The 12221-nt window shown below is 39.5% G+C and overlaps 2 pseudogenes; one reads left to right on the forward strand and one right to left on the reverse strand.

The window, feature by feature from the left end:
• The first annotated feature begins 859 nt into the window (after nt 1-859).
• On the forward strand, nt 860-977 carry LOC145405489 (5S ribosomal RNA; annotated as a pseudogene).
• A 4799-nt stretch (nt 978-5776) lies between these two features.
• LOC145405499 (5S ribosomal RNA) lies at nt 5777-5895 on the reverse strand (annotated as a pseudogene).
• Between the last annotated feature and the right edge of the window lie 6326 nt (nt 5896-12221).

Raw genomic sequence — 12221 nt, forward strand, 5'->3', positions numbered from 1 at the left:
ATATTCAACCATTGCTACTGCTTCCTACAGGCTGCACATACTACACACGCTGAAGAAATTAGGTGTCACCGCTTAGGACCTCACACTTCTACATATACACTACGTTCATTCTTCCTCAAGCTGAGCTATGCCTCTTCAGCTTGGTCCTCATCCCTCAACTTTACACAACGAAACAACTTCGAAAAGCTCAGAAAAGGGCAGTGACAATCATCCTCGGCTCAAACATCGCCAACTACAATGAAGTTCTCACCTAGTTGAACCTTCTGTATATTGTAGATATTCATGCTTACCTACTTCAGCAGTTCGGGAAAAAAAAATACTGAACGACCCACGACATAAACACCTGCTTCTCCCTGAGGCTGCCCATTCCCCTTGAGCTGTTCGTCACCACAATCTACCGGTAGTCATCAGAGCCAGAACGGACTGTTACAAACAGTATGTTTCCAACAATAGTTAACTTCCTTAATACCTAGTTTTTATATCTGTATACTTATTTATCACCAGATCACGTCCTATCTATTTCACCTTTAATTATTTAATTTTCTAAATGCACTTGATTTTCTTCTCTAAGCATCACTTTTTCATAACAAAATTGTATGAACTGTATTTCTATGTATATTTTCAGCCTCTGGCTCCTCGCATATGCCATCAAACCGTTACTTTATTATTATTATTATTATTATTATTATTATTATTATCACTAGTATTATTATTGTTATTAATACACACACACACACACACACACACATATATATATATATATATATATATATATATATATATATATATATATATATATATATATATATATATATATATATAGATAGATAGATAGATAGATAGATAGATAGATAGATAGATACACACCATACCACGTTGAGTACACCGCTTCCCGTCCGATCAGCGAAGTTAAGCAACGTTGGGTCTGGTTAGTACTTGGATGGGTGACTGCCTGGGAACACCAGATGCTGTTGGCATCCCTACGTGTCAAGTGGGGTTGGTGGAGGATTAGTGCCCCTCCCTGTAAAACAATTAACTCTAAGCCTTTGGCCACCCCGTTTGGGATACATGGCTTCTGGCAATGAATGAATATATATATAGATATACTGTAGATATAGATATATATATATATATATATATATATAGATATATATCAGCTACAGCTTGGTTGCGTGGAAAGAGCAGTCGAACATGGAAAAGGATAATGAACAGGCAAATTTGGCTTTGTTAAGCACTTCTTCAGTTACGAGAAATTGTGCAAACAATTGCCTAGGCACAGACTCTGTGACAATGGACGTAGCGATTCTTATTGCTTCACCAATTCTTTTAGCCATATTGTTTTTTCCTACTACTGTTCCACCAGTTGTCATGAAAATGAACTCAGTCTCAACTGAGACGAGTTAATGGCACTTAACCCGCCCCGTCCCGACCACTTTTCGACCACTGGTACCCCCCAATCCCGACCATTTTTCGACCTTTTTTTTTTTTGCTTAAACTTTCGCTTTTGGTCAGAAACAATGGTCGGTGGCAAAGAAATTGGTCCCCGGGGTCCCTAATTAGCTTTACCAGGTATGCCTTGGTCCCACCTGGCCCCGTGTTCTCCCTAGGCGGTCTGAGCCTCAAACATTTTCTATGGTATTATAAGTCTGGGAAACCAATGAAAGTAAGTAGAAATGAATTTATTACAAACATAGAAACATGCGATAAAAGAGTATATTGGATTTTATACAAAAATAGAGCAGAAATAAGCATTGTACCATCGTGCGAAACGAGCAAAATCAGCCAACTTGGTCACGATGAATCGCTAACATTCTAAAATCATGATACATATAATTTTTTTTACTAACATAATACTTCTACAATAACATTATACCATTTTACATTTTATTGAACTGTTTTTACGTATTCACAGGCCTTTTGATAACATTTAGCGTAATGTTAGCGCTTATTTACGTAGTGAGTGAACTCGCTGTGACTGTTGTTTCAACTCGTATTGTGCTTTTTCTACTTACATAATACTTTTCTAATATCATTATACACTTTTCAACTTTATAGAACTGTTTTGAGATTATTTTAGGCCTTACGTAAATATATAGCGTAATAATAGCGCATAATAACACACACGGTGAAGTCGCTATGACAACTATTTCAACTTACAACCTATTTTTGTACTTATATAATAATTCTCCACTAACATTGCACATGTAAACACTTGATATAATTGATATCACATCATTTCTGAACTTACGATGGAACTGAGCATCATATTTGCACGTACTTACACAGGGAGTGTTATCGCGATATCATTTGTTTCATCTTACACTAGTAATCAACTTATAAAATACCTTACTACTAACATTACAACATCTTCCACTGTATATAATTCCTATCACATACTTGCTGACCAGAATGTGGGTGTACTCGTGACATCAATTATGACAACTTACAGTAATGTTCAACTTATACGTTTTATTCATGCTAACATTACACCCGTTTCCACTTTATTTCCTTGCTATCACATATTTACTGACCAGATTTACACAGTGGGTGTAGTTTTGATAACAATTCTTTCCACTTACACTAACCACGTCACCATCGTCCCCTTCGTCAGGGTGGGGAGGTGAGGGTGGTGGGGGAGGTTGGGGAGGTGGAGAGCGGCGCCTCTCATCACTCGCACTTCTCTTCCCTCTCCCTTTTCCTTTACCCTTTCCCTTCCCTTTCTTTCCTTTCCCCACATCCTGGGGCTGTGGGCAGGAAGTTTGGGAATATTCGGGGACGAAAGAAGTGCTGGGGAGTGACTCAACCTCCTCTCCCCTAGGCCTACGAGCACCACGTGCTCGTGCTGCCTCCCTCACACCACTTGCCCCTTCATCCCGCACTATGCCTCACACCACTCTCACTTTCATCCCGCGCTGCTGCCACAACACTTTCCCTTTCTCCCAGCAATCCCACCACACCACTTGCCACTTCCCCAGACAAAGTACTTTCACCATACCTTATGTGTCGTCTCGCCCCACCTTCTGATCCTCGTGGTGATATTTTCTCTTTTCCCAACCACGCGGCGATATCACGTCCTAGGCCTCCGTCATCCTCATCGTCCTCATCCTCGTCCTTATCAGATTCAGGATGGAGAGATAGCTTTGCACGTGGTTGGGGAGCAGGCTGGCCTTCCCTTGCCTTACGGTATGTCACATACCGCATTTTTCGGGGCGAAGGGACCTCCTCATCACTGCTACTTATTTCTTCCTCTGGCTGGACGTAATCGCGATCCACCACATCATCATCGAGTGGAGAATCACTGTCTCCAGTGAAGGCTTCCAGGACAGATGCGATTTCTTCGTCTGAGAGACCTTTCCGCGCCATGTCTGACCTGGGTCACTGCTAGCAAGTGAGTGATCAAGACAAGGGCGAGCGCGGGTCACGCGGGGTCTAGGACGCTGCCCGCCTGGCAGCAGGTAGGGGAGGCTTGGGTACCCGGGCGAAACGAAAATCTCGCGCGAATTTTGAAAATTGTGGAAATTATGAACCTTGCAATTGCAGGATGTTGAAGTACGTCCCCGTGATTAGCTGTGACCAAACGTGAGGACGTGGAAGTACGTCCCCGGGACGCCGCGGGCTAAAGACCTTTCTAGAGACCCAAACCTCATCATTATTAGGTTAGATAAGGGTACTGGAGTAGTTCTACTCAACAGAGATGATTATGTTTAAAAAATAGATACCAAACCGTTTTACCGGACAAATAAAAAATTGGACGATTACATGGCGATATTTTCCCTTTACTGCTGCACCGTAAAATAAATTAACCAGCTTACTTCATAGACAAAGATCAGAGAAGGTCATGAAGACACTCTTTTTATCCAGATCTCGCCCTGGAACGGTTTACCAAAAGTCCACAGGAATAATTGCCCCTTACCTCCCATTCTGTCAACCATCGGCACATATAATTATGAAAAATCCAAATTTCAACTTCTTATTTTATCCTCTGTAACTAGTATTCAGTGAAAGACACAATCTCATTCGCCAAAGAAATGTGCGATTATCGATGATAATTCAATGACGATCAGTTTTGATATCAGGAGCCTATTTATGAACATACCTCTCAAAGAAACTATCGATATAGTTGTAATTAACTTCTATCATACCTCGCCACACGCTAATGGTTTCAGTGTATCTCAGATGTTACTCACCACTGCAGCCAGTGATTGTCTATTTATGATTGATGGCAAATGCTACAACAAGAGGGCGGTGTTGCTATGGGTCACCGCTTGGCCCAACTTTAGCCAAAGCGTTTTCATCACATTATGAACAATAGTTAAATGATTGCCCTCAGAGTTTTAAACCAGCGTTTTGCAGACGATATGTTGACGACTGTTTTTTAATGTTTAAGTCCCATGACGACATTATTTATTTAACTATCACATTTACAGGTAAACGAAGCTACTCTGTTCGTAACAAAACTCAAAGCCTTCTGCACGAATTTTACCCTCAAACCACAGTTAATTTTTGTAGGCAATCGAACGATGCAAAGTTACTTTCAATTCAAGGACCGAGTTCCTAAGGATCTTCAGTCGTCTATCGTATACAGATGTAATTGCAACAGCTGTAATGCGTTGTATTACGGAAAGACAAAAAGGCACCTCAGGACGAGAATCTTTGAACTCTTACGAAGGTCTGTTTGGACAGGATGTCCTTCCACGAAACCCCCGATTTCCGCTATTCGAGACCATTCGCACAGTCACGACCACCTCAAGTCTTCAAACTCGTTTTTAGTCGATGCCAGGAGCACGCCAGACATGGAACTATTTACACTGGAGTCACTGCTGCCTTACCGCGATAAAATATAAGAAACAATGAAGTTTCAATAGATCTGGTACTGTATTGTACATAACCTAGTGATGCGATATATGGGATTAAGCTCTGCCCTTACATGTTTAAGTATAAATTATTTGTGTATCATATGCACTTTCTTTTTAATTTATGTAAGGGTAATCTTTATTCCTAATTTTTATGCCCTTTATATTTCCAATTACTTTTTCATATGCACTGCGTAGATAATATTTTATAATTATGATTGCATTACGTAATAACTGTTTTTGCTTAACAAGTTATAGCAAGAGATATTTGTTTTATGCACTTGTCTTTCGGGTGGCGTCTGATCCAGTTTATAGCAGCTTATCCTTGTTTATTTTATGGACTTGTTCTCATTTAGTTATGATTATTCCTGTACCTTAAGCATGACCTTTTTTCTCATTTCTTGGTGTAACCAGCATAGTTCCAGTAATTATGCACAGTCTGTTTACTTGGTATAGTGAATACTGTTGATTATTTCACTTACCTATCTTTATATTTTGGTTAAGCAATTAATACAAGGGCTGTATTATTAATGGTTTCCTCTTTATATGTAAAAGTAGTCTCAGCTTTTTATGTTTTTAGGTTCTAAAGACGGTAAGTGTTGTTACCAAAACGTTAGCCAAATAAATCAAGATGATGGTGCTGTTTATTTAAACCCTGGTATTCCTTTTAATATATATATATATATATATATATATATATACAGTATACAGTATATAATGTTGTAATGTTGTGGTGGCGTTTGGTACACTATGTGACTAGGGACCTCATATATTCTTACATGCATATATATATATATATATACATATCCATCCATCCATTGCCAGACGCCATGTATCCCAAACGGGGTGGTCAAGGGCTTAGAGTTAATTGTTTTACAGGGAGGGGCACTAATCCTCCACCAACCCCAATTGACACGTAGGGATGCCAACAGCATCTGGTGTTCCCAGGCGGTCACCCATCCAAGTACTAACCAGACCCAACGTTGCTTAACTTCGCTGATCGGACGGGAAGCGGTGTACTCAACGTGGCATATATATATATATATATATATATATTTATTTGTGTGTGTGTGTGTGTGTTCTAAGAAAAACTTTCCTCACAGTTCCACTGGCATTTAGGCTCAGTCATATGTCCACAATCTAAACTTGAGAAAAGGTAAAATATGAAAGATTTGGCATTGGTATTCCTTCGCAAAGTCAAGAAACTGCTGTTCAGAGTTTGGTATCTCTCTTTTAAAGGTTGAAAATAATTGCCAATAATATTTTTGCACCTTGCACTGTAATATCCCATGTTTTTATGGATTTTTGCCATAATGCTGTGTATTCTTCATACCGTTTCAGTGTTTATTTTTTCAGTTGAACGATGACACTTGAGGCTAATGTTACTAGTGAGTTCCTATATATTTTGTAATATTTATCCACAGTTCTAAAAGAATATATCGTAGGCAGTTTAAAAGTTCTTTTTATCATAAGGGTCCCTAAAGGGAGATCTGGCAACACTGGTGAGGGGAAACAAGTTAGACAAGGAGATGCCCGGTCTCTCTGTTTTCTTTTCTCTGGAGCAGGATCGCGGTTTCCTGGGTGGATCCTTCTTTCTCCTAGCCCCATTATGAGTTAGTGCACCGACTTCTATCCCCCTAAAAGGTATTTGATCGTATTGTGCCTATGTTAGTAATGTTTTGAAAGTGAAATTTGCCCTGGAAAATGTAAAATGTGAGAAGAGTACAGAGCAGCTGTGTGTGAGGAGAGGCAGAAACAGTTGTTGTCTGCAGTTTGATACCCTGGGATAAGGCCAGCCAGTCACGTACACCACCGTGATACTAAAACCTGTGTTATCATTAGGAAATAAGGTGACGAATTCTCATCCCATGCAGTGTCATCCTAACACTTAGAGGTTTGGGTTGTCAAAGGGCAGCTGCATTGTCCAATTCCTTGAAAAATTCCAATGAAAATTCTTATCTTTTCACATTAAATTATAATACTTTTATGTTATTACTTTGCTTGAAACTACCTGGAACTTCTAACACTTTCAGGGGTGCAAGTCTTGGAGCAAGTCTTGGAACAAGTCTTGGTGCAAGTCTGAATATAAGTCTGGAAGTGGAGTTTAACCAAGTTCTGGCAGAGTATTTTACTTCTGACTCTGGGTCCAGTATGGCTATTGTCTGATTTTTAAGCAGTTTTCAAGTCTTGTCTAGACCCCTAACAAGTCTAATCTCCCTGTTGTCATCTAGCATGAATGGAGAAGCAGTACGTAAATGAAGGCCCAACATCTACAGTAAGATGTTTCATCAACCTCCTGCATTACCCTATTCTCCTTCCTAGAAAATACAACAGAAAATTTTCAGGAGCCAAGAACTGGGATGTGTCATAAACTGAAGGGTCAGTGCTACCAAGTGTATCTTATACCCTTCTTCAAGTCATAATGTGGACACCCCTTTATGTTAGGCCCATTTATTATTCTGTTTTAAAAAGTACTGCTACTAACAGTTCTTCAAATAATTCATATATTCAAAAACCTTCATTTACTGGTCACTTATTATTATTATTATGTGGTTTTAGTGGTTATTTTTCTATTGTACATAACTGTGATCAGTACACTCTCGTTCTCACCAATTATATTTTCATTTTAAAATCTTTTTTTGAGGCCGAAACTAAATATATCATACAAGGTTCGAAGTGTCAGGCTGAAGCTGCGATAGTTATGAAATGTTGGACTAATCTCTTCATTGAAGTGCTGAGGCAGTTCACATATTACGCCAGTTTTTTCTAATTCAGAACTTGTGTTTTTATTGGACTGCAGACAACCTTCCAAGCGTAGAGGGTGGGCATAAACCAGTGTCTCAAGTGGAACCAGTGACAGACAGTGTTGATCTGAACTGTCGGAATTATATGAGCTGTATCTGGAAAAAAAAAAAAAAATCATTTTCTCTGCAAATCTGTACTACTATATCTAGGCAGTCAGACGTCCTTCAAAACGGCTAGAAGTGGCCTTTGACCAGTGGGTTGTCCATCACAAGTTTATTAGACACTTCTCGTTCGCAATGAATTAAAAATTGTTTTCGTTTTAATGTGATGTCCTTTTTTTTGTCTTATTCTCTTCAGATGCAGATCGGATGATTTTTATGATATTAGAATTAATTAGAAACGGTCTCATCAAGGTCCTTTAGTGTGATGATTACTTTGTTACTTAAATTACCCCTTTTTTTCTTTTTCTTAGCTCACTGTACACATGTTTTAGTGATAGTGATAGCAACAATCTCCAATAATCCCGTCCCTACAATGACTTTAAATCTTGTTCTGGTTTTCCACAGTCTGTTAAACTATTTATATTCTCAAGCACAAACAATTATAATCTAAATCTAAACATCATCGTCTGGCGTGAGCACAAATAAAATAATAAATCTGATATAGCCACAAGAGGATGAAGGACACAGAATAAAAGCACACATGCAACTCGCCTGCAGCTGAATATAATCGTCCATTGTCAGGCAAAATAATATCCTAAAGGTGACGATCGTAAGGGGGTAGGTTATATTTTACATTCTACTCTGTCCATCCACAGCTATTGTATTTTGTTTTACACCTGCCCATCCATTCTTAAAGCCAGCTGATACCGCCTTTGTCTTCCTACTATGGCGGCTTCGATTGTTCTTTCAGATTTTTGCTTATATATTTATTTTAACGTATTAGCCCTGATTACTCTTTTTAATGCCATCAATAAGGTGACGTATTTTCTTTTTATTATTTGTTATTTGTACCGCCTGATGATGATGCCTACTATTGCCATAATGCATTCTTGTTGCCACTGAACAGTTTTATCTTCTTCAGTCAGAGGGTTCATGTAAACTGAGTATAATCATTTGGCAGTAACAATAATGTATACAAGTAACGACAGAACCCCATGGCGTAATCACTTTTGATCTAATAGAGTCCACAACAATGAGGTGGCTTTCAAAGAGTACAAGTGCCAACTTAACTTTAAATCATGTGCTTTTTGACGATTATGCCCAGCTCTTATCTTAGACACGTTAACAACAATATCAGTCATGTCACATACTCTTGACTTTCCTGTTTAAATTCTGCTTGTTTCTTCAGGCACCTAGGCTAAAGGTTCTCCCAAAACTTTTCTCCTTGCTCCTTCTCTCCACTTTTTCATTCAAATGCCTAGCTGTTTCTTCTACATAAAACGCTGAACGAATTATTCAGACTTTCTCCAATAACTCTACTTTGGACATTTCTGGTGGTATTTCTCCATCTCTCCCTCTGACTTCTCTTGCCTCTTATTAAAACTTCTTTTAATTATGACATGCCCTCATTGGTTTCAATACTAAAGAGGTGTTCGGCCCTGAGGGGGTCCCTCCTGTTTTTCCCAAGAACAGTGCTTCCCTAATGACACCCTACTTAACTTTTGTCTCTCCACTTGAACCATTCCTTCTTGCTGGAAGTTTGCTCTCATTCAGTCCATTCCGGAAAAGGGTTACTTCTTCCAGACCTCTAACTATTATCCAGTTGCTTTAACCTCTTATAGATCTAAAATATTTGACTCTATGACCAGCAGAATAAAATCTTTTTGGCCGCTAGTGTGGGTTCCGTTGGTTATGCTTATCTGGTGAACGTATATTATTCTCAGGTTATTGGGGATGATTTTGGGGGGACTTCAGTGAAACTTAAGATGCTGTTAGTGACATGGGAAAGGCCTTCGATAGAGTCTGGCACAAAACTTTAGTTTCCCAACTGACTTCCTATGGTTTCTATGACCCTTTCTGTGCCTTGGTCTGAGGATTCCTCTTTGATTATTCTATAGCTGCAAATGTAGACGTACACTGTTCTTCTCTTAATCCTGTCACTAACAGTGTTTCTTAGGATTTTATCCTTTCAATTCCTATCGTCCTCCTATTTAACAATAACTTTCTGAACTGTACTTCTAGCCCTATCCACTTAATGCTGAAGACGGGACCTTCCACTTTACCATCCACTTCTTAGACTATCGATTATAACAGTTACTACAAAAATCGCCGGATAAAAATCTGGTACATGTGTTCTGTCTGGTCTCCTATCTCAGCCTACGGCAAAAGGAACATTATTACCTTCAGTCCAACCCAATTTCACCATCTCTCTGTTCAGCAGTCTTCAGCATGACTATCCTCTTACCTTCAGCAACGCATTCCTTAGTTCATACTAACGTTTCAATATTCTTAGTATCTCCTTTTCTCGTGATCTGACTTTGAAAGATCGATTTATTTCCTTTGCGAAACCATCTTCACTGACGTTAAATGTTCTGAACAGACCCTTTGCATATTTCAACCCCACTATATTACTGACTGCATAGGGGTCTTAGTCGCTTATAGAGGACAAGTCTCATATAGTAGGGAGGCCACCACATACAACGCTTCTGAACAGTGTGGAAACAAAAATATTTAGTCTTATGAAGTCTCCTCTCAGTGGCTCCTTTCATCCTCCCTGTCTCTTCTTTACACCCCCGTTCTCTGTCTGTCTGTCCGTCCGTCCGTCTGTCTCTGTCTGTCTGTCTGTCTGTTTGTCTATCTCTGTCTCTGTCTGTCTGTCTGTCTCTCTCTCTCTCTCTCTCTCTCTCTCTCTCTCTCTCTTTTTTTTCTTTTAATGCCACCTAATAACTTTTATACAACGAAGGAGTTATATTTTGAACTGAAGAAGTAGTGGGGCTTGTGATGTAATTCCGTGGTATTTTCATTCCAACTTTGATTTTATGGTTGAATTGGACTCATCAGAACATAATTAAACGATAATTAGCTGGGGTCATTTTTTTTACCTCTTGAATTTTTTAGGGGACCTTTTTCAAAACTGCCGTCATTGCAAGGGACGAAAATAAAAAAAATTTAAATCATAGTCAGTGTGTCTTCAAATTTGTATCAAAAATCAGAATATTATTATCTTATGGCCATTAAATGTCAAACAATGGATTTCCATCATCAGATTTCAAATAGAAACATGCTAGAGCATTCATGATGTCATATTCGACTCCTCGTTTGAATGCCTTTCCACTGTAGATACCCCTCACGGCAGCTGGAGAATAGATCCCACTATCGAGACCACTACCCTCCACATTCTTACCAAGAGCATGGAGAGCTGCAGAGCAAATGTACATTACCCCAGCTCGTAAAATCCGGTGGTTATTTATGGATTGCTGAATTTTCAAGGCCAGCTCATATAGGTCTAAATCAAGTGTGATGACTGTTCTCCTGTCTGGACCAACAACATCAGCTGAAATGTCTGAAGCAAGCTGAAGGACGGTACATAGGGTTGCAATGTCAGTTGGTTGCTCTTGAATAGTGGAGCCATGACTTCAGTGTTGGTGTGCTTCACTTTGACTTGCTTGGCTTGGAGCAAAAGAGAATTGGTTACTGACCAAGTTGCCATTAGCTTCTTATCCAACTGCTTGATCTTCTTCTGTCTTAAGATACATTCAGGACTGATGTATGTCAGTGGAAGATCCTCAACAGTGGAGCTAGATAAGATATCCTCAGCACACTTCCGCTCGCTTTGTGGCACAGAATCTTTTGTGGAGCTCTGATTATCAACTTGCTGCCCCTCTCACTCTCGTGAGACACTCTCTTTCTCATCACTACACCCATTCACAAGATGATTAGCTAATGCCCATGTACGAGTAAAGCATGAGTATGGTGTCAGACCAATAGTGTATGTGTTGAATCGTATTGGTTTCAGCGTGATTACTGACTCAAGATAGTGAACGTCTACCTGAACTGGACTTGTAAGAGGGTGATCTGGTATAACTAGTGGGCTGTTGAGAGTCTCTGCATGTTCATCCTCAGTCTGGTTTATCACAAGGATGGTACCATGTGTAGTATTCTGCCCAAAAGGTGTATCATCCAGGAGATCAATGTTGTCAGCAGCAAAGAGAACAGGCACTCCCTTCTTAACGAAATCAGAGAGGCAGAACCCTCCAGTTTTTTTCATTCTTTCAACAACTGCAACCTCGAGTCTCTTCTCAATATTCATGACTGATGCACAGGTATTCGCAATATGCATTTTACTCAGAATGGATACAAGGCCCTTGTTCCTGAGTTTCTGATGGATTGAAAGGGGGATTCCAACTGAGAATGGTGTTTCAATGTGGGACACAAAGTCACATCTGCCTTTCGTATGTGGCGAACTTGGCGATCAGTTTTGGTGTTCTGAAAGATCATCTGACATGCAATGTTCACAGTGGTCCCAAGTTTTCCACACACAGACTTAGTATGAGTACCATACAGTAATTGGGTCAGAAAGAACTCAAGCAAGAGTGGATTTAAAAAGTTACTCAGTGAACCCTGAAACTTCCATCTATCTTTACATTGCAAGATTTCAGCACGCAATATTTGTGACACATGC

The sequence above is a fragment of the Coenobita brevimanus genome, chromosome 7 (genome assembly GCF_032717465.1).
Source record: "Coenobita brevimanus isolate Jiangsu-jjx chromosome 7, ASM3271746v2, whole genome shotgun sequence".
In the NCBI taxonomy this organism is placed as follows: Eukaryota; Metazoa; Arthropoda; class Malacostraca; order Decapoda; family Coenobitidae; genus Coenobita; species Coenobita brevimanus.